Genomic DNA, 24163 nt, shown 5'->3' with positions numbered 1-24163 from the left:
AATTTGTTCAGTTACTTTCCTCCAGATTCTAAAAGAAAGTTAGAATCTACCAAGCCAGGTTTCACTCTGGGATCTGATACGTTTACTTTTAACATCAGCTGGATTCATAACAGTATCTCTAATGATTAGAAATCTATTGATTTCTGCGTTGAATTTCTTCAACTACTGAGCCTTCACAGCCCATCTGGGGTAGAGAATTCCAAATTTTCATCACCCTCTGCATGAAAATATTCCTCTTCATCTCAGTCCTAAATGGCTTACTTCTTACAGAGACTGCGTCCTCTGATTATGGACATCCCGGCCAGGAAATACTTCTTGCATCTACCCTGTTGAGTACTGTAAGAATTTTGTTTTTTACTGAGATCACCTCTCATTCTTTTATACTCTAGAGATGATAGGCTCAGTTTATTGGTGAGCAACATTTGGTGAACAACTAACCAAGTATCCTTCAATAGTACCTTCCATAAACATGACCTCTACCATCCTGAAGGGCAAAGGCAACAGATGTATGAGAACACCAATTTCCCTCCAAGTCACACACCATCCTGACATGGAATTATATTGCTGTCCATTCACTGTCACTGGGTCAAAGTCCTAGAACTCCCTTGCTACTAGTACTGTGGGTGTGCGTACACCACATAGACTGCAACAGTTCAAGAAAGCAGCTCATCACCACCTCCTCAAGGGAAATTAGGGATTGGCAATGAATGTGGTTTGGCCAGCAATGTCCATATCCCATGAAAGAATTAATCTCTCTTCATGGGACAATGTCACCAGATCCTCCTTTGAATCGGCCCATCACAATAGTTGACAAATGACCTCATTGAAACAATTTTAGAAAGCAGATTGTAAACAAAATAAAATGTCAGAAAAGTCGAAGGGAAACCTTTTCTATTTTGCATTATAAGCATTAAAAGTAAAATATCTTTTGGGAGCCTCAAATAACAATAATGACTTAACAACTGAAATTAATTGATAACTCTTTGGATTACTTGTGTCTTGACTTCAAGTCAGCTGAATAGTAAGTTAAAGCCTTGCTTCAGAAAATATTTATTTCTCAATCGTGTTTTTAACATCTAGACTTCAACATGAACAGGCAACACCTATTTGAAAAATGTGCCTAAATATTCGAAGACCTGGGAAAGTTCAGTTCTGACTAATCTTTTTTGGCTCATACCTCTGTCACATTAAAGCTATTACAACAGCCTTTTCATCAAGGGCTTATATCTCTGTGTTTCTCCTCTTTAATGAAGGTTGATATATACAAATACAGACCACAATGATATGGATGATTAGCCCTGAGGGGAAAACACAACTGCTCATTCAAATAGGGAAACTGACAATTTATAATTAACGAGTATTAAGTGTAAACAACCTCCAGGCAATGACAATCAATGTCTCGACTGTGTGATTCTGAAACTAGTTTAATGGCCTACGCAAAAGACAGCATAATAAACTCACCACTTAGATTTCTACTACATGGGAATGGACAGCTCACATGTAGAAGAATAAGTTGGATCTGTGGAAGCCAGTAACTGCCAATGCTTGAATGCTGTTTTTATATCTGATTGGATCTGAGTACAGCAATAAAGATGATGTGGTGAGATAGAAAATAAATATGTAGACCGGTCATTTTGTGTAATATATTCAGAAAGTTTTATTTTCATATAAACTCTTCTGTATAACATCACATTCGAGATGATAACCTTCATGCTCTCAGTTATTTGGAAAGGCTTCAGGTTTCGAAACTATTTTCATGGGAGAAATGCAGGTTTAAAAGAAATGTGACTGAAGTTTCTAAATATGAAGGGAATATATTCCGTCCAGTTGGATAGACTGTTTTTGAGTTAGAAAGGGATGGAGTAACTCGGGGATATGAGGAGAAAACTGCATATAAAGTGTTTTGAAGTACTTCTTTGCAGGAAAACGTGTGTGGAGTATGAATTTCTTACAATGCTTCAACAGGGAGATCCACAAGTTATTCAAGGTAAGCTGTGGGATATCCAACATAACTAGACCTCATGAATTAGTATGGCCTCTTTAAATTCTTTAGGGGACAACAGAAAGCTACTAAAAAAGCCATAAAGAGTAAGATAGACTATGAAAGTAAACTGGCTCAGAACATAAAAGCAGATAGTAAAAGCTTCTACAAATATATAAGACAAAAAAGAGTGGCTAAGGTAAATATCGGTCCTTTGGAAGCTGAGAAGGGAGATTTAATAATAGGAGACGGGGAAATGGCTGAGGAGCTGAACAGGTTTTTTGGGTCAGTCTTCACAGTGGAGGACACAAATAACATGCCAGTGACTGATGGAAATAAGGATATGATAGGTGAGGACCTTGAGATGATTGTAATCACTAAGGAGGCAGTATTGGGCAAGCTAATGGGGCTAAAGGTAGACAAGTCTCCTGGCCCTGATGGGATGCATCCCAGTGTTAAAAGAGATGGCTAGGGAAATTGTAAACGCACTAGTGATAATTTATCAAAATTCACTAGACTCGGTGGTCCCAGAGGATTGGAAAGTAGCAAACGTGACACCACTGTTTAAAAAAGGAGGTCGGCAGAAAGCGGGTCATTATAGGCCGGTAGGCTTAACTTTGGCTGTAGGGAAAATGCTGGAATCTATCATTAAGGAGGAAATAGTGGGACACCTGGAGGTAAATTGTCCCATTGGGCAGACGCAGCATGGGTTCACAAAGGGTAGGTCGTGTCTGACTAATTTGGTAGAATTTTTTGAGGCCGTTACCAGTGCAGTAGATAACGGGGAGCCAATGGATGTGGTCTATCTGGATTTCCAGAAAGCTTTTGACAAGGTGCCACACAAAAGGTTGCTGCATAAACTAAAGATGCATGGCATTGAGGGTAAAGTGGTAGCATGGGTAGAGGATTGGTTAACTAACAGAAAGCAGAGAGTGGGGATAAATGGGTGTTTCTCTGGTTGGCAACCTGTAACTAGTGGGGTCCCTCAAGGATCAGTGTTGGGCCCGCAGTTGTTCACAATTTACATAAACGATTTGGAGTTGGGGACCAAGTGCAATGTGTCAAAGTTTGCAGACGACACTAAGATGAGTGGTAAAGCAAAAAGGGAAGAGGATACCGGAAGTCTGCAGAAGAGATTTGGATAGGTTAGGTGAATGGGCTAGGGTCTGGCAGATGGAATTCAATGTTGCCAAGTGTGAGGCTATCCATTTTGGGAGGAATAACAGCAGAATAGATTATTATTTAAACGGTAAGATGTTAAAACATGCTGCTGTGCAGAGGGACCTGGGTGTGCTGGTGCACGAGTCGCAAAAAGTTGGTGTGCAGGTGCAACAGGTGATTAAGAAGGCTAATCGAGTTTTGTCTTTCATTGCTAGAGGGATGGTGTTCAAGACTAGTGAGGTTATGCTGCAATTGTATAGGGTGTTGGTGAGGCCGCATCTGGAGTATTGTGTTCAGTTTTGGTCTCCTTACCTGAGAAAGGACATATTGGACTGGAGGGAGTGCAGAGAAGATTCACTAGGTTGATCCCAGAGTTGAGGGGATTAGATTATGACGAGAGGTTGAGTAGACTGGGACTGTACTCATTGAATGAGTTTAGAAGGATGCGGGGGGATCTTGAGACATATAAAATTATGAAGGGAATAGATAGGATAGATGCGGGCAGGTTGTTTCCACTGGTCGGGGAAAGCAGAACTAGGGGGCATAGCCTCAAAATAAGGGGAGGTAGATTTAGGACGGAGTGTAGGAGGAACTTCTTCACCCAAAGGGTTGTGAATCTCTGGAATTCCTTGCCCAGCGAAGCAGTTGAGGCTCCTTCTTTAAACGTTTTTAAGAAAAAGATAGATGCCTTTCTAAAGAATAAAGGGATTGGGGGATATGGTGTACGGGCCGGAGAGTGGAGCTGAGTCCACAAAGATCAGCCATGATCTCATTAAATGGCAGAGCAGGCTCGAGGAGCCAGATGGCCTACTCCTGTTCCTAGTTCTTATGTAAATTGCTTATGTGGTCAGAAATATGTCACAGGTTTTTACAGTTGGTTTTGACATTCCAGAGTAGATTCCGTGAAGAGACGCAAAGTTAAGACTGTTTGTTACTGTACCATAGCTGGAAAAGGTGATGGACCAAGTGGTAGAATACATTCATTTTGATCTGAGTAACACAGCTGGTCTGGGAAGAATGGAACTTAAGAAAGGTGTAACTTGAGAGGGGCTGAAAGAAGCTAATGGATTAAGGAAGGAAGGGTATGCCTGGACAACCACCATTTTTTTTCTTCAGTGGACCAAGGGAGAATTTTCAGGCCTGCAACCATCTCGATGAAACTAGTGACTTTTGAACTCTTTAAAAAAAATCAGTGCATGTTACCTTTTTTGTAATACTCCTTTTCTTGTGAGTGTATATGTCTGTGTGAATGAGGAGTGGGTGTTTGTTACAATCACATTTTAGTTATTGTGCAAATAAATGTTTATCCTTTCTTTTTAGCTAAAGGATAGGTAACAGCATCTCCTCTACAATAGTCCTCAACACCAGGGCCCCGCAAGGATGTGTGCTCAGTCCACTACTGTACTCCCTATACACATAAGACTATGTGGCAAGATTTAACTCCAATTCTATCTATAAGTTTGCGGATGATACAACTGTGGTGGGTCGTATCTCAAACAACGATGAGTCAGACTACAGAAGGGAGTTAGATCAGTTGGTTGCATGGTATATCAAAAACAACATCTCTCTAAATGTCGGCAAAACCAAGGAACTGATCATCGGCTTTAGGCAACGTAGCACGCACCAACCCCCCCCCCCCCCCCCCCCCGTCTACAGTGGAGTGGAGATGGTCGATAGCTTTAGGTTCCTGGAGATCACCATCACCAAAGGTCGCTCATGTTGATGCAACAGTCAAGAAAGCCCAACAACGCCTCTACTTCCTATGGAAGCTAAGGAAATTCGGCATGCCCACATCGACTCTCACAAACCTCTACAGATGTGCCACAGAGAGCATCCTGTATGGCTGCATCACAGTTTGGTATGATAACTGCTTGGCCTAAGAGTACAAGAAACTGTAGAGTGTGGTGAACTCAGCCCAATGCATCACACAAGCTTGCCATCCGCACATTGATTCTCTCGAGACCTCCCGCTGCCTCAAGAAGGCAGACAGCATTGTCAGAGACCCCTCCCACCCAGGCTTTGCCCTCTTCCAGACCCTTCCATCAGGCAGAAGAAACAGAAATCTGAACATCCAGACATAGGAACAGCTTCTTCCCCACAGTTACTAGACTCCTCAACGACTCTCTTTCGGACTAATCTCTTCCCTGTAAGAACACTATTCATGACGCCCTATGCCGCTCTTGCTCATGTATTCGCTTTGTTTGGCCCATGTTCCGCACTGTAACCAATCACTATTTGTCGATGTACTTTGTCGATTATTCTTTTTGTCTACCATGTAGATACTGTGTACGTTCCCTTGGCTGCAGAAAAATACTTTTCACTGTACTTTGGTACATGTGACAATAAATCAATTAATCACTCAAGCATGTCTGCTTTTAAACGATACAGCACTCAATGGATTAAAACACTCCATTTTAAAAATACATCTTATTTTGATCAGCCGAGACACTTGTGACAGACAGGGGAGAGATGTGTAATTATTTCCCCATTTTCCCATCTCTCCGCTGACCAGAATCATGGAGCTGTAATTCTCTTCATATTATGTAACCACAGCACCATTTTTATACTCATTTAAAAAAAATAAAGAATACCTCTGGCCTTCAAAAGGACAGTACCACATCAAAGCTAAATGAAGGGTTTAGTCAAGGCAATTGAGGTTGATGTTTAGCTCAGAAGAAATTGAATAAATTCAAATTTAATTACATTTGAAAACTGCAAAGTAGTTACAAATAAAATCTAATACCGCCAAATATAAGGTACATAACAATGAGAGGAAAATTGATATCTTAAGCATATTATGGATGTAGAAATATTCAGACAAACACATATGTGTATGGACATCTTTAATCAGGCACAGGTAGCATATAGCATATCGTAAGTCAATGTAAAACAAGGCAAAATTCTCAGATGTAGTATAATGGAACCCATACAACGAAAAGTGGAACTTCAATTTTAATCCTCATAATTTATTTTAGCCATACATTTAATGAGGGGTGGCAGGCCTCTGTAGCTAGGCCACTTTGCTAAACATTTCTTGAAAATAATATATGGGGCAGATGTGAGATCTCAGAATATTTTATTCCGGAATTTCAAAAGAAAGTCTACAATAGTATTCAGTTCCATCATGCAAGTGCCCCTGTAGCACAAAGCTACATACAAGGTGATAGTTTTTACACAAAGTAGAGATTTACTGTGAAACGTCAATGCTTTCAATGTGAAAAAGACACCCTGTTTACTCTTTCTTTGATTAGAGGAAATTTATTTTAATAATGAATTTGTGCCAAGTTCTTAAACCAATCAAATATTTTATTTCCCTTTTCAGTCACTCCAGTTTCCATTCCTGTGGAAGCCGTACATCTGATTATATACACATGGCAGTGGTTCTCCAGTAGAGTCCTATATGTTTATTATTCAAGTTTCCACATCACTAAGAGGAGTCACAAATGCAGGTCATGTATGGGGCCTGATCAGCTGTGCTAAAAATTGGAAACATGGAGTGAGATTTTCCGGCCTTGCCTGCCGCCGGGATCATCCGGTCCTCCCGAAAGTCAATAGACTTTTGGCTGGCCCGCCACATCCCCCGCTAGGGGCCGGCCAGAAAATCACGGCCATAGGGTTCCAATGTTACTTTTCCTAGCTGAAAAGATGAATGAGCAAGAAACCCCAGTAGTTAGTTTTGCTAGCTTAATTTCTACATATTAGTGGTTTGAAAAATAGTGCCAGCCTAGACTCAGTGTCAGAACGTTCCACTCCAGAGACTTGAACACATAATTGAGGTAGACATTTCAATGCAGCTTGGAAGGAGTAATATTGAGATAGATTTAAGATTCCATGGCTGTTTGAAGAGTTGGGGAGTTTTCCTGGCCATTTATCTCTCAATCAACACCACCAAAATATCTATGACCAAGTCATTTCTTTCATTACTGATTGCAGGGTCTTGCTCTGTGCCAATTGACTGCATTGTTTTCTTACAAAGCCTTGCAGAGTGACCAATTCTCACAGAGAAGATTAAAGGAAGCTCTGGCAGGGGGTGTCCATTCCACCTCTCACTTCTGGCAATGATTTTGTAGCTTTCTATCATTTCTTTGATTTTGACACTCACTCGCTACTTCTGGATTCAATTTCATAGAATTTACAGTGCAGAAGGAGGCCATTTGGCCCATCGAGTCTGCACCGGCTCTTGGAAAGATCACCCTACCCAAGGTCAACAGCTCCACCCTATCCCCATAACCCAGTAACCCCACCCAACACTAAGGGCAATTTTGGACACTAAGGGCAATTTATCATGGCCAATCCACCTAACCTGCACATCTTTGGACTGCACATCATTTGTTTGCTGTTGGAGAGTTGGTCGGAGTTCAAACAGCCAAAAACGTCAGCAGACTGGTGACATATACTAAAACATATGTAGAGCAGTTTAAAAAAAAAATTCAAGGGATATTGGCTTTGCTGGCCATGCCAGCATTTATTTCCCACCCCTAACTGGTGGTGAACTGCCTTCTTGAACTGCTGCAGTACATATATGTACACTCACAATATCTTTGAGATTTTTTTAGTAGCTGGACACAATTGAGCGGCTTGCCTTTCAGAGGGTATTTAAGAGTAAATCACACTGCTGTGGATCTGGAGTCACATCTAGGCTAGACCAGGTAAGGACAGATTTATTTCACAAACCCGATGGGTTTTTATGACAATTGGCAATGTTTTCATGGTCATCATTGGCCTTTTATCAAATTAAAACTCCACCAGCTGCCATGATGGGATTCAAACCCAGGTACCGCGAGCATTACCTGGGTTTCTGGATTTCCAGTTCAGTGACAAACACACTACACCACCTCAATCAGACATTAAAGGACAATCAGATGTATCAACACAACTGCAGGCATATATATACAACGGAGAAGGATAGCTGCGAGGGAAGAGTTGATTTTGCCAACTGAACAAGGAACTGAACAACAATCAGTGCCAGAGATAAACTGTTTCGCAACAAATACAAAACATCACTGGCAACAATTACCACAGCAGCAACACTTGTCAACGACATTCCTTAGAAAGGCAACATTACACCAGGAACCAACAGACTTCAGACAAACAGCGAACAGTAACTCGCACGCATTCCGTTAAAAGACTTGGGTGTTTTAAAGATTATATGCGCAATTGTGTGTACAGAGGGATAGACGAAAGTGGGAAATACTAGAATGAACACAACCTTTCCTTCATGGGTGATGACCTTCTTTATAGATCATGTATGTGGGTAACTTGCAACCGCAAATTATAGTGTTTAGAGAAATGCCTATGTCCATTGTGCACTGACCCCTCTTCCGTACACAAAGGTTTCAAACTAATTGATTGACCACAAAGTGCTTTGGAGTGTTTTGAAACATGAAAAATGCTACATAAATGTACACTATTAATTCCCTTGTCAACAAAATCTCAAACTTTGCAGATGACACCAAAATAGGTGGCAAATGATAACTTACAGTGGATCGAGACATAGAACGTTTCATGTTTTGTAAGACGACTAGGTAGGTAGGTGGAAGGTGCAGTTAAATGTTGATATGTATAGGATATTTAGGTTGGGGAGAGAGAACCAAAGAAGGAAGTCTATGGAGTAGCCATACAATGGGCTAATCAGACAATTCAGGTATAAATATGATACTGTAGTGGCTCAAGGCCATGTCAAATAGACGGTATTAATGAAGAACAAAGTGTGTATTGGAAAATAACTAGGATAAGAGAGACTCTAATATAGGTGTTAACACTGGCTCCCGGGTTCACTGTGACCAGGATCCCAGTCCCCAGGACCCATGCTGATCCCTCATTGGTTGGGGCTCATGTGCTCCTGCACAGCAGGCCCCGACCCAGTCATATGGACTGTGAGGGCCTTAAAGGGGCCGTGCTACCACATTCCTCCCCCCTCAAGAACCTCAATTAATGTACATACAAACAGGCTATATACAATATACAATAAAATGACACTGAATGCAGCAAGACCTGAACAATATCAAGGCTTGGGCTGACAATGGCAAGAAATATCTATGACGCCCAAGTGCCAGGCCAAGACTATCTCCAAGAAGAGATGGTCAAGCCATTGACCCTTGACATTCAAAGGCATTACCATCACTGAATCCCCCACTATCAATATCCTGGGGATTACCACTGGTCAGAAACTGAATTGGACTAGGGGTCCACGAAAAACTGTAGAGGGTGGGTTGTGAGGAAGGATGTTCCTACTGTGGAGGGAGTGCAGCGAAGGTTTACCAGGCTGATTCCTGGGGTGGTGAGGCTGTCATATTAGGAGAGACTAAGTCAGTTACGATTATATTCATTGGAGTTTAGAAGAGTTAGAGGGGATCTCACAGAAATGTATAAAATTCTGACAGGGTAGATTCAGAAAGAATGGTCCCGATGGTGGGGGAGTCCAGAACTAGGGGTCATATGTTTGAGGATAAGGGGTAAACTTTTTATGACTGAGGTGAGGAGAAATGTCTTCACCCAGAGAGTGATGAATTTGACGAATTTACTACCACAGAAAATAGTTGAGGCTAAAACGTTGTGTGATTTCAAGAAGGAATTAGATATAGCGCTTGGGGCTAAAGAAATCAAGGGATGGGGGAAGGTGGGATCAGGGTATTGAATGTGCTGTCCAGCCATGATCACAACGAACGGCAGAAGAGGTTTGAAGGGCCGAATGGCTCCTCAATGGACCGTATGAGTTGAAAAGCTCACTTAACTATGGCGACACCAGATCTAACCACCACCTGGGATTACCGGCCTCGCCGCGGAGACCCCAGCCAGGTGCCGTTTAGCACAGCTCCCTCAAAAGGGGGTACCAGGGATTACGGGATTTGAGGAGGTCTCGCACACAATCGGAGGTCCCGGGTGGTTGGTATCTGGTCAGGGTAGCACCCTGGCACTGCTGATGCCACCAGGCACCTTGGAAGTGCCACCTGGGCACCCTGGCCACCTGGGTGCCAGCATGGCAATGCCAGGGTGACCAGGTGGCACTGCCAGGGTGAGAGACTAGCAGTGCCAAGGTGCCCAGGTGGCATATTGCCCACACTGGGGATTGGTCCCATATGAGGTGGGTGCGGGGGGCTCGAGGACCCACCAACAGGGAGGGGGTCCGGGTTGCGTCAGAGGGTCAAGGTATTGAGGCGCCATTTAAAATTGATGCCCCCCAAAAAACAGAGTGCCATTAGATAGCGGTATCATTCCTGGTGTTTGCTAATCCCGCCAGAATGAGATCTTTTTTGTTAGATTGTACCCACACTCTATAAAACCATCAGCCCAGTACTTGGTTGCATTAGCAGAATGATGAAGTGCAAATAAAATTGTTTACATACCATCTGATCATTGAATCACAGAAAATATATCAATCCCATAAAGAAACCAACACCCAAAATAATTCCAGATCTCAGGCATGTAAATAGTGACCAAAGGAAAAGGAAGTCATATTTGTTTTCTTCAAGGAAAAATAAGAAATGTTAAGATAACATCCTTTAGTCCCAAATATTACAGACCTTGAGTGCAATTTAACGGCCGCGTTGCGCTTAGGTCAGAGTGCAACGAGGCCGTTAGATCACTTGAGAGGCCAAAATCGAGAAGTGTGCCAGTGCCAATCGGTTTGCGATCTAACCAGCTTGTCCCCGTTGGTGAAATCAGGATCCCGCCATAGCGTGGAGAGAAACCAATAATCACCACTTAAGGCCAATCTCCATACAATTAATGGGAGAGACCCCCTATCTAACAGCCTCCCCAGCAAGTGGTCATGTAGTTGCCGATTAGTACACATTTTAAAAAATGTGAAGCTGGCGTAAGGACTGCTGTGGGAACCCGATGAGTAGCTATCTTTGCACCCGGGTACTGAGACCGGTGCTTGGAGAGGGCTTGAGGAGCGCCCATGGGGGCGAGCAGCCTTGGTCAGTGGTCTGTCATCTGGGTAGGGTTTGCAGAGCAGGGGTGTAGCCGCCCATGTCCTCGGCGTAGAGGGGGGGGGGGGAGATGTGTGTGGGGGGGGGGGGGGGGGGGAGATGTGTGTCTCAGTGTCCACGGGTCTGCCATGCCACCCCTGGATCCTGTGTTGCCGTCCTGGGGTAACCCCAGCCCTGGCTCACCAGCCCTATCGACCACCCTTGTGAGATATTTTCTTGTGTGATGTTAAATACTGTGTTAGTAATAAAGCTTTGTTCAATATACCATGTCCCTAGTTTGAGTGAAATCACTCCTGGAGTTAGGTATCCTTTCCTTATACTCAGACAAAATTAAAAATAAAATAGCATGGTTTCTGTCCGATATCCTAGCCACTGTTGGGGTCTGGCCCATAGTAGCTTTCTGCAGTCATTTTTCATTTCAATAATATTCAGCTCTTTATTCTTTCTACCAAAGTGCATAACTTCACATTTTCCTGCATTATATTCCATCTGCCAAGTTTTTGCCCACTCACTTAACCTGTCCCTATCCCTCTGAAAACTCTTTGTGTCATCCTCAACACTTGCCTTCCCACCTATTTTTTGTGTCACCCACAAACTTGGCAACAGTACACTCACTTACCTTGTCCAAGTCATTATTGTAAATAATTTGGCCCAGTACTGATCCCTGTGGCACTCCACAAGTTACACCCTGCATTCTCCTTAAAATCAACCTTACACAGCAGTGCTTTATGGAGATTCCAAACTTGTATGGCAGAGTGCCTATTTCCAACTGCCACCCCCCCCCCCCCCCCCCCCCCGCATTCTGCAGTTACACCTCTGTGAAGCAGAACCTTGGTGGTTGTATGAAAATTGTTATTGGGAAAACAATGCATCTCTTACGCTTTTTAGTTATAGGGACATAGTTTTACAGCCCTCAGGCCTTTTGGCCCATGGATCTGCACCGACTATCAAGCACCTATCTATTCTAAACCCTTTCCAGCGCTTGGTCCACAGCCTTGTATGCTTTGGCGTTTCAAATGCTCATCTGGTGGATCATCTCCTGCACCTTTTCTTGTGCAATCACATCCTCCCCATGTTCACCTTCATTGCTTTCCATCTCCCGAGTGGTGTTTCAACATCCAGTTCAACAGCTTTAGGCTGTGACTTTTCTCCTCCATCTTAAACCCCTTAAAAAAATCCATACATTTATTAAAAGCAAATTACTGCAGACGCTGGAATCTGGAACTAAAGAGAAAATGCTGGAAAATCTCAGCAGGTCTGGCAGCATCTGTCGGGGGAGAAAAGAGCTGACGTTTCGAGTCCAATGACAAAGCACGAAACGCTAGCTCTTTTCTCTCTCCCTACAGATGCTGCCAGACCTACTGAGATTTTCCAGCATTTACTCTTCCATACATTTATTGTCTCAATGCAATAACTACCACCACCGCCCCCGCCATCTCCTGTTCTCAACGTGGCCAACAGCTTGTTGCAATCTCTCACAGCTACAGTTCAACATCTTACACATTTCTCCCTCTCTTCAGTTCTGATGGAGAGCTAAATGGACTCTTGTCTTCTCTGCCTCTACAGGTGGTGCCGGGTCCGCTCTTGCCGTGTAAACTTCTGAATGGGGCTTGTGACCATTTCACAGCCCCCCCGGGGGCTGATGCAATTTTTCTGCCCGCACCGAATAGAGGGATTTGCCTGTCAGTCAGTTTGGGTCTGATTCCTGACGTGTCCCTCTCTGCTTGGCGGGGCGGGGGTTGAGGAATAAAGGCGCCTCCTCCTCCTCCCTCCGCCGTCCTGCGTCAGCTGGAGCTCAGCGTCACGCACGCGGAACCTTTCGCCGCGGTCGCGGGGCTGGCTCATTGGTCGGGCGTACGCCGACTGACGGTTTGGCTCCCTCTGACGTCACAGTGAGTACGGTATTTTCAAACGGTAACGGCCGGGTCCCCGCGCGCGGGGCGGGGCGGGGCGGGGCGGGGCGGGGGCGCAACCACCCCTCTCCCCCCCCCCCCCCCCCCGGCCAAAGTCCCGCTTAACCACTTTCGCTTTCGACCCGGGACTTGTGTGTCGACGCACCTCCGCCCAACATCACACTTTAACCAGGGGGGAAGCTGTTGTGGTCAGCTCGAAACTGTGGCGTTCTGCCCGTCCCCTCGCAAATTTCCTCGTTTGAAACTGGCGGAAGATCTGTGACTGCTTTCACATGCCACAGTTCCAACTGCCTTCTCTCTCAGTACAGTCAGAGATTGCTGTTAAGAACTTAACGAGATTGGCTGTATAATGGGAAGCAGGGAGTGATGGCCAATGGATATTTTTCAGGTTGGGGGAAGGTCTGTAGTGATGTTACCCAGGGGCTGGTTGCAAGGGGACTGTTCCACGTTTTGTGGTATTCTGCAAACGTTGGAAGTATTGTCAACTGCTGAGGAGCATGGTTTAGATCTTCAAAGGGACATAGTCATAGAGACCGGGGCATAGATAATTGAAGATGGCAGGACTGGTGCAGAGAGCTGTTAACGCATATAGTATTCTGGGCTTTATTCAAAGGAGCATAAAAATACAAAAGGTTATGCTTAAATTATACAAGACAATGTTTAGACCCTAGCTGGAAAATTGTGTACAGTTCAGGGTGCCAGACTATGGGAAGGATATTGACCAGTGAGGTTAGTGGTAGTAGGTAAGTTGCTGGAGTCCATTATCAAGGATTTCCGAACACCGCATTTGAAAAACACTGGTATAATCAGACAGCATGGATTTACAAAAGAGAAATCATGCTTGACAAATCTAGTAGAATTCTTTGAAGAGTTACCTAGTAGAGTTGACCAGGGAGACCTGGAGGATGTGGTCTATTTAGACTTTAAGGTTTCACATAGCAGATTACTATGTAAAGTTAAAGCGCATGGGATTGCGGGTAGTGTTTTGAGATAGATAGAAAGCTGGTTAGCAGACTGGAAGCAAAATGTTGGAATAAATGGGTCTTTTTCAGATTGGCAGGTAGTGACTAGTGGAGGACCCCCAACTGTTCGCCTTATTAATGATTTGGATGAGGGAACATTGTATCTCCAAATTTGCAGATGATACAAAATTGGGTGGGAGGGTGAACTGTGAGGAGGATGCCGAGATGCTACAGTGGGATTTGGACAGGCTGAATGAGTCGGCATATGCATGGAAGCTACAGTATAACTTGGATGAATGTGAGGTTATCCAGTTTGGTAGCAAAAATAGGAAGGCTGATTATGGGTGTAAATTGAGAGAGCTGGATATTCTGTGAGATCTTGGTGTCCTCGTACATCAGTCCTGAAAGTAAGTGAGCAGGTCCAGCAGGCAGTAAAGAAGGCAAATGGTATTGTGGCCTTCATAGTGAGAGGATTTGAGTATAGGAAGAGGGATGATTTATTACAATTGTATAGGAATTGGTGAGATCGCACCTGGAGTAATGTGTGCAGTTTTGGTGTCCTTATCTGAGGAAGGATGTTCTTGTGATGGAGAGAGTGCAGCAAAGGTTTACCAGGCTGATTCCTGGGATGGCAGGACTGTCATATGAGGAGAGATTAAATCGGTTAGGATTACATTAATTAGAATTTGGGAGAGTGAAAGTGGATTGAGAGCGGATCTCATAAAATTCTAACAGGGTAGACTCAATGTTCTCGATGGTGGGGAGTCCAGAACTCGGGGTCATAGTTTGAGGATAAGGGGTAAACATTTTAGGACACAGAACATAGAATTTACAGTGCAGCAGGAGGCCATTCGGCCCATCGAGTCTGCACCGGCCTTTGGAAAGAGCACCCCACACTTCCACCCTATCCTCATAACCCAGTAACCTCACCTAATCTTTTTGGGCACTAAGGGCAATTTAGCATGGACTATCCACCTAATCTGCACATCTCTGGACTATGGGAGGAAACCGGAGCACCCGGAGGAAACCCATGCACATGTGGGGAGAATGTGCAGACTCTGCACAGACCGTGTTCCAAGCCGGGAATCGAACCTGGGACCCTGGTGCTGTGAAGCAACCGTGTTAACCACTGTGCTACAGTATTGCCCAGTTAGGACTGAAATGAGGAGAAATTGATTTCCAGAGAGTGGTGAATCTGTGGAATTCACTACCACAAAAAGTAGTTGGTGAAAACATTGTGTAATATCAAGTGGGAATTAGATGTAGCTCTTGGAGCTAAAGGGATCAAGGGATGTGGGGGGAAGGCAGGATCAGGGTATTGAAACTTGATTAGCCATGATTATAATGAATGGTGGAGCAGGCTCAAGGGGCAGATTGGCCTTCCTTCTGCTTCTATTTTCTGTGTATGATGTGAATGCATTGGAGAGAGTGCAGATGGGGTTTACAAGAATGGTTCCAGGGGTGAGAAACTTCAGTTATGAGGATAGATTGGAGATGTTGGAGCTTTTCTCCTTGGAGAGAAGAAGACTGATAGGCGATTTGATAGAGAATCTTAAAATAATGAGGGGGCTGGACAGGGTAAATGGGGAGAAACTGTTTCCACATGTAAAAGGAACAAGAGGGCACAGGTTTAAAATTATTTGCAAAAGAAGCCAATGTGATAGGAAAAAACATTTTTACACAATGAGTGGAGTGCACTGCCTGGGAGTATGGCGGACGGAGATTCAATTGAGGCATTCAAGAGGGCATTCGATTGCTGTTTCAACTCCAGTAATGTGCAGGGGTATGGGGAAGAGGCTGGGAAATGTCCCTAAGCCAAAATACTTGTTTGGAGAGCCAGTGCAGACGTGATGGGCCAAATGGCACTGTAACAATTCTATTTTGTTCTGTGAACATAAAGACCAGGAGAAGACCATATAGCCTGTCAACTCTGCTCAGCCATTCAGTAGGATCATGGGTGATCTGCCTCAGTTTGATTTCTCTCCTGCTGTCCATGCCCTTGATTCTCAAAATTTACTCTATCTGTCTTAAATATGTTCAATAATGGTTCATCCACACCTAATGTGGGAGAATTCCAAAGATTCACAACCCTTTTAAGTGAATAATTTACTCCTCATCTCGGTCCTAAATGATTCACCCTGATACTGTGCCCCTGAATTCTCGATTTCCCAGCCATGTCTCCGTGCTTGTCTACCTTCAGAATCTTGTACATTTCAATGAGATTGCCTCTTGTTCTGCTAAACTTGAGAGAATATAGGCCCATGTTTACACACAGTTAATGCAGCAATCTTGCGACCTTGAATTCAAAGTGACACTGGGAGCGAACTCGGTGAATAAATCTGTACCGTTAACCCAGGGAACCACAAGATGGGCTTAAGTAAATGGAATGCCTACAACTAAAAGCAAGGGTTCACAAATTTTCTTTTGTTGCAGCAGTTTTCACTTTTTTAAATTTGAGCCGCAGGTTAAGAAGCAATGAATGAAATCAAGGAATAAAAAGGGAATGGCAAAAGATTCAAATAGTAAAAGTGAGAATAACAACTTGTGAGGAATGGAATGAAAACAACAGAGGCATTCCTCTCAAAATGGGAATGTGTCTTTTAATCATGTTCTAAAAGCTTTTCAAAGCCTCACTTTCACTTCTGGGGTATCATTAATTCTGAAGAAAAACAGGCAGATGTTGGGTAACAAAAACATATATTTATGTAGCACCTTTTTAATGAATCACAATATACCAAGGTACTTCACTGGAGCCTTAAGAAACAAAATCTCACATGGAACATGGCATTATTCAGGCAGTGACCAAAAGCTGGCAGTGACCAAAAGCGGGCAGCTGAAGTGAAGACCATTCGGGATATACAAAAGGTCAGAATTAGAAGAGTGCATAGATCTGGGAGTTGGGGGAATAGTTGGGCCTGGAGTAGATTTTAGAGCCAGGGAGGGGAGAGATCATTAAGGGTTTTGAAAACAAGGAGAATAATAAAATGAGGCATTGCCAGTTTTAAGAAGAATTTTACTTTATTAGAGTTGTAAGTTAGACCATTAAAGGTAAAATTGCTGTCCTTTTCTTGAAATTAAAGTATACATGATGGTTTTTTAAAAAAAAGACTTTGTTCTTCTAGATGGTAGTGGTCATGTGTTTTGAAGGAGCTGCCTAAGGAGCTGAGAGTTTCTGCAGTGCATCTTGTAGATGGTACACTGCTGCTACTGTGCATCGGTGGGGGATGGAGTGAATGCTTGTGGAAGGGCTGCTCATCAAGCGGGCTGCCTTGTCCCAGATGATGTTGAGCTTCTTGCGTATATTTGGAGCTGCACTCATCCAGGCAAGTGGGGAGTATTCCATCACATTCCTGACTTGTGCCTTGTAGGTGGTGGACAGGCTTTGGAGAGTCAGGAGGTCAGTTACTCTCCACAGGATTCCTAGCCTCTGACCTGCTCTAGCCACAGTATTTATATGGCTGTTCCAGTTTGTGTTCAGTGGTAACCCCCAGGATGTTGATAGTGAGGGATTCAGTGATGGTTATGTCATTGAATGCTAAGGCGTGATGGTTTGATTCTCTCTTATTGGAAAAATATCATTGTCGGTGCAAATGTAACTTTATGGAGATTGTTTGTATTGATTTCCCCATGGCCTATCAGTCAGGGATGAAAATATATCCCATGTATCCTGGACTGAATGCTTTTAAAAACATGTATTAAAAAATAAACACGTATATGTTAATTCCAGGAAGTGGTCATTTTCAGCGTTTATAGCCTGTCCTTTGCTACGCTTGAGCAGGTGATGACGAACTGCCACCTTAAACCACATTGCAGCCTCTGTACTGCTTGATAGAGTTAGAACATAACACCATAAGAATATAACAACGTAAGACAAGGGAGCATGAGTAATTCATACGGCCCCACCAGCCTGCTCTGCCAATCAGTAAGATTGTGGCTGATTTACTATCTCAACAAGGTGACAAGTAACATTTGCACCACACAAGTGTCAGGCACAGACTGTCTCCAACAAGAGATAATCTAACATCTCCCCATGACATTCCATGGCATCATCGCTGAATCCCCCACTATCAACATTACCATTAACTAGAAATGTAACTGAACCAGCCATATAAATAGAAGCAGGTCAGAGGCTGGGAATTCTGTGGCAATTAGATTATCTCATAACCCCTCAAAGCCTGTCTGCCATCTACAAGACATGTGTGCATACAAACTAGGAGCAGGAGTGGATCGTTCAGCCCTCAAGCCTGCTCTTCCATTTTGATTAAAAATATGTCTGATCAGATTGAGGCCACTCTACTTTCCTGTCTCTGTCCTATACCCTTCGATTCTTTGTTGACGAGGGAGCTAATCTAACTCGGCCTTAAAAATATGCAGTGCTCTTGCCTCCACTACTTTCTGAGGAAGAGAATTCCACAGGCCCTCTAAGAGAAAAAAAACTTTCGTCTCCATCTTGAATGGGAGATAAATTATTTTTAAGACTTGAAACTTAAATTTTTTTTTAAAGGCAAAACTCAGATCTGTGATGGAATACTCCTTACTCAGGTGACTAGCTCCATCACTATCTAGGGCAGATCAGCACCCCAGTCACCACCGGTGCACCAAGGTAGCAGTGTATACCATATAAAAGAAGTATTGCAGATCCTTCAACAGCACCTTTTAAACCTGCAGTCTCAACAAACTAGAAGGATAATAACAGCAGTTGCATAGGCAAGTCACCATCTAAAAGTTCATGTCCATGACCTTCATATCCATGTACACTATTTTTTGGTGATGAATGAATTGCCTTTGCCTTGATGTATTCCAAATGTGCAACTAAGCTCTCTAGCGTTGCGTCAGATCTGAGTGGGCACACGGGGTGTTATTATGAAAAGACAATGTTGTTATAATCCCAGTTGATGTTAGTACTTGATGGGAAAGTCTCAGAAGGGCACCCTGGCTCAGAAGACCGTAACGTTTGACCTAAAACATTGAGGAACCAAGTTACAGGACTGCCTATTAATTTTTAACAACAAGAAAAAAAAATTATTAAACATGGAAAGTTTGGTTATAATACAATATCCCTTCACCCCCTTATCTTCGCAAATTTATACAGGTTTCAAGGATAAGATCCCACTCTGAAACCAAATGGCAGATCTATGAATTTCTCCTCCCATTTCGCCCAGATAATTGTCACACATGAGTGTTTCCAAACTCCACTCAAAAAGGCACACTTTAGAATATTCTTTCAAACAATGCTTTCAATCAGTTGTTTTCATCAAGAATCCACCTCCAGGTTTTTCCGCTATCCTTTCAAACAAAGCTTTCTCTCCACCGTTTTAACAAGGATCTTCCTCCAGATTTCCCAACTCTCTCTTTTCAGGATTCCCTTTGCCTTGAATGCTTTTACACAAACAAGCCACCGATTGCTTCACAATTATTTGAACTAATGTCTCTCAAACTGTAGTGAGATCTCACAAACCTTGGTTAGATATCTTTCTGGCTTCTCACTATCCAACTCCTTCTCAGTTCTGCCTGTCTTTTCTGAACAGTACTCCATTCAAGTTCTAGTTAATCTTTGTTCCTTTAACTTCAGACTTCTCGGAAACTTCTCTTAATTTTTAAAAGGTTTCTGGCACTAGCCTTCTCTGCCCCTTACTTCATGTTATGGCTTTTCTTCTCGTTGAGTTGAAAGAGATGCTCCCTTTCTAGCTGCGAAGCTTCAATACACCTGTTCCTGAGAATGCTGATATATTGACCAAGAAAAAACTACACCCGAGTGAATTTTTCGGTCGTTTAGTTTGGAAACTGTTTTAATAATAATAATCGCTTATTGTCACAAGTAGGCTTCAATGAAGTTACTGTGAAAGCCCCTAGTCGCCACATTCTGGCGCCTGTTCGGAGAGGCCGGTATGGGAATTGAACCCGCGCTACTGGCCTTGTTCAGCATTACACGCCAGCTGTTTAGCCCACTGTGCTACACCAGCCCCTTGGTAATGGGCATTTTTGTGCATTTATAAACCTGGCTGCCAAGCAAATTAGAATAGGTTCTTCTTGCCCATTTGACAATGTTAGAAAGTACTCTTGATTTTTCTATCATGTTCCAACTCGCAAAGCTTTTGATTTTTATTTGCAATAGCTTATGTATATCCTTATTTCACAGTGACTGGGTGCTGATGAGTCTGGTATTTAGTATATCAATTGCTTACAGGAATTTAATAATAACAATAATCGCTTATTGTCACAAGTAGACTCCAATGAAATTACTGTGAAAAGCCCCAAAGAATTTGCATGACTAGTTGCTCTTGTGAGCCATTGATCTTGAGTCTCAACACAGCATCAGAATGTGATATTTTATCTTGTGAGACAGGCTCTGTCTCTTGTCTCCTTCATGGATGCTGCCTTAAATCTCTTCCTAGGAATCTGTTGCTTTTGTAGTTTATACTTTAACCTTCTGAACTTCATTCTTATTTATGGCCAAGAAGACTGATGAGCATTCCAGTGGAGTCTATTTAGGCAGTCTCTGTTTTGGAATGTGACGCTAAGACAACACCCTGAAATAATCCTTTTTCTGCTAATAGGGAAGCTGGGTGGATGCTCAGTAACACTGTATCATGGACATCAGGTTCCCTTGATTTGGAGCAGATGTTTTGGACCTGGAGTGAACCTTTGCGAATTTGGGGACCAATGTTTTAAAGAAATTCCATTTTTTAAATGTTAGAATTATAGCCCAGTTTTTATTTTGTTGTAAAACGTGTGTAAATTAATTCTCACATAACATCTGGGTACACAAGTTTCAAGTTGCCTGTCTAAAACCGACCTGGGGAAGGGTTACGATTATCTTGGAATATGTACAATATCTTGCAGGCAGTAATAGACACAATGTGCAACAGTTTCAGATATTGAAGACTGGGGTGAATATTCACAAAGCACATTTCTGAAATGGTTTAACTGCTAACAAAAAATCACTTGTACACAGCACTCGAAACAAACACGATTATTCATGGAACTCTTTTTTTTCCAACTTCAATTTATTTTTGAGTCAGTGCACAAATATGCAGGCACGTGGCAGGCTCAGTCAACGCAGCTAGTTTGCCTGAAGGGTATTCTTAATATTTGTACATTTCGGGGTGGCAGCAGGACTTGGGAAGTCTCTTGCAGAAAATGAACAATTCACCCAGTGTCTTTGGTCTGTTATTTAATCAAGGCATGCTGACCAAAACAGGGATAACTTCAGACAGCTTCTCAAAACATCCATTTTAAGGAGGAATTGCATTCCACGAACAGCAAACAGGTTGCCTGTCGTGTTTTTTCCCCCTCAAAAGGGAGCTTTGTTCAAATAATGATCTGACATTCCTCATTTTAAAACATCTGTTTATCCTTTACTGTAACAATATCCAAATGTATTCTTGTCATAATCCTGTCCTTTTACTAATGGCTTTTTAAACAAAAGAACTTCTGTCAGTTCATGGCTGGAATCCTGAAGAAGTTATTGTTGCATTATCTCAAACCTTTGTCTGGATCATTGGAGCAATTCTACTCTGTCTTATTTGTGAGTAACTGAACATAAAGCATTATGGGAGCAGGATTATAGTTTTGCAATACTTCGATGTTACAGATCTCAAAGGCATTAACTTCAGAATGGGATATTGAATACCTTGGAATGATCTACAGGCTAGAATATAAACGCATGGCTCAGAGACTAATCAATAACTGAATAAAATAGCAGTATTGGGAGGAAAAAATTAATGCATTTAAATAATTTGGTCCTGAAATTACATTATGGGATACTAGCGTACAATGCTTAAGGAATTCTGAAATTCCAATTCCTACTATGTACACAGATGTTAACCTATTTATTTCAGAATAGCTGATACACCCACTAAAATAGCAGTTAAGCAATTGTTAACTATTTTCCCATAATGTAATTTCAGATCCTTGCAGTCTCGGCATCAGTAGTTAATCACACACAAAGCACTTGCATCACAACTGTTTTGATGTCCTCACTAAGGAGGGCTCTGACAGTTTTCCCCTTGTATTTTCATGTATGGAAGTTTTACTTAATTATTTGTATCATGTCTAAAATACCAATTTGTGGCTGTCTAGATATCTAATATGCAACAGAATATTTGACTTAATGGAAGATCATCTTGGTTGTTCATCACATACAGCCACAGCTGCACTCACCATTCTGAAGTAAATTTCTCAGGCGAGGTAACATTCAGGATTCCTGCTAAGTCTTAGAGTTTTGGGCGTGTGTCTGTGGACTTTTAATCTTTCTGTACATGGAATCATTGCTCCTAAGTCTCAACTCTGCTATCAGACTGAAATATTGTCAGGAACCCGTAAATGCCAGCGGCAGGGCCTTGAGGAAGAATTTGGAGAAAGCAGCCTGTGAAGAGGCTACACCCAGGAGCTACGACCAATTAAGGACAGCAAAGAGACTCCCCCCAGCAGGGAGGGTCAGAGGGAGTGTTCGAGGTAGTGAGCAGCCAACACCCCATTCCCCAGAAGCAGGTTAGAGGGGGGAGGATGCTGGCAGATGGGTATGCCGCCCTGTAGCGCAAAATTGCCAGCACACCTGCCGACAAACCTGCAGTCTTTACAGGATGAAAATCCAGACATATCAACAGTAGGTTTTAGGATTTGTACATCATTCTCTGGCTCAATTTGAGTGTTTTTTTAGACCACTTAAAAAAAGAATCGAGCCAGAGGAGACTTCCATTCTGCTTCTCTCTTTTGTATAAAGATTCATGATAACAAGAGTGGGTGGAAGTTCAGAATACTCCACATTTGTGGTGGTTGTAATACTTCCTCATGCATTTTTGCTGAGTGCTTGAATTCGATTTTAAAAAAATGATTTTGCATCAAAGGCCATTCCTTGGCATGGTGGCACATTGGATAGCATTGCTGCTTCACAGCACCAGGGGCCTGGGTTCAATTCTGGTCTTGAGTGACTGTGTGGCGTTTGTACCTTCTCCCCGTGTCTGCAAGCGTTTCCTCAGGGTGCTCCGGTTTCCTCCCACAGTTGAGAAATGCGCAGGTTAGGTGGATTGGCCATGCTAAATTGTTCCTTAGTGTCCCGGTATGTGCAGGTCAGGTGGGGTTATGAGGATAGGACGGGGGAATGGGCCTCGGTAGGGTGCTCTTTTGGAGGTTTGGTTCAGACCTGATGGGCCAAGTGGCCTCTTTCTGTACTGTGGAGATTCTATGATTCCTCACAATCTTTAGAGCTGCAGTTCTCTTGGTCTTTGATTCTTTTCCTCTAGTTTCATTTCTTCAAATATTTATAAAAATGTGCAAAGTGCCTTGAATTTGTCTCAAGAACCAAAATGTAAAGTAAATGCATGAAGCAAAAGTGTTAAACAACCATGCTCTCATTGCTGACTGATTGATTATGGCTTAAATCCACAGTGTATATGTCAAGAGTGGGAGAATTGATGTGCTCTTAATCCTGTTGAGAATGTCATTTTCATATAGAACATGGTGCATTTCGTACTAATTTTGCTTCAGATGTGGTATAAACTTCTGCTTTCCTCCTGTTGCACACAAATATCTCTGGGGTTATTTAACTTATTTCTATAACCTCCCTATTAATAAGATGGCTTATATAGCCCAAACTAGGTCACTAAAAGGTTGATTTATCTTCCATGAACTTGAAAAAATAATATCTTGGATGAGTTCAGTGAGGATCAATCCTGTTTCTAGTTTTTAATATATAGAAGTGCTTTGAATGCAGTTATTTCTATTTATCAGATATTGGACAAAATATCTGGGAGCCTCCTGGATCTGAACCGTTGGTTCTATCTGTGTAAGAGTTCAGACCATTTTCTGCTGCAGAATGACTAACCGAGTCCTTTTTCTGCTTTTGACTAAAACTGGGCAGCAAATACCTGGACATTCCTTTTTTAAAAGTTTATTCATTCATGGGATGTGGGTGTCATGAGCAAGGCCAGCATTTGTTCACTATTGCCCTTGAACCAAGTGGCTAGCCATACCTTTTCAGAAGACCACATTGCTGTGGGTCTGGAGCCACATGTAGGCTAGACAAAGATATAGTGAACCAGATTTTTTTTTTTTTATGACAAAGGTTTCATGGTCATCATTATTGAGACAGCTTTTCAATCCCAGATTATTAATTAAATTTAAGTTCAAGCTGCCTTGGTGAATTTTGAACCATCGTTCCCGGATCATTAACCTGGGCTGCTGGATTACTAATCCAGTGACATTCCCACT

General features: G+C 42.7%; 1 protein-coding gene across 2 annotated transcripts in view; it reads left to right on the top strand.

Moving 5' to 3' along the window:
• Positions 1-12837: 12837 nt before the first annotated feature.
• Positions 12838-24163, top strand: part of rhbdd1 (rhomboid domain containing 1) — a 70646-nt gene continuing 59320 nt past the window's right edge. Inside the window, exon 1 of one of the 2 annotated variants that reach the window (XM_072473988.1) lies at positions 12838-12968. The gene's annotated coding sequence lies outside the window, so the exon portion shown is untranslated. Of the gene's footprint in view, positions 12969-22024; positions 22142-24163 lie in introns of those variants that run through there. The other variant, XM_072473989.1, reaches the window with a different exon arrangement.

The sequence above is a fragment of the Scyliorhinus torazame genome, chromosome 14, assembly GCF_047496885.1.
Source record: "Scyliorhinus torazame isolate Kashiwa2021f chromosome 14, sScyTor2.1, whole genome shotgun sequence".
Taxonomy (NCBI): domain Eukaryota; kingdom Metazoa; phylum Chordata; class Chondrichthyes; order Carcharhiniformes; family Scyliorhinidae; genus Scyliorhinus; species Scyliorhinus torazame.
The sequence above is the reverse complement of the archived record's forward strand: the minus strand, read 5'-3'. Positions and strand labels throughout refer to the sequence as shown.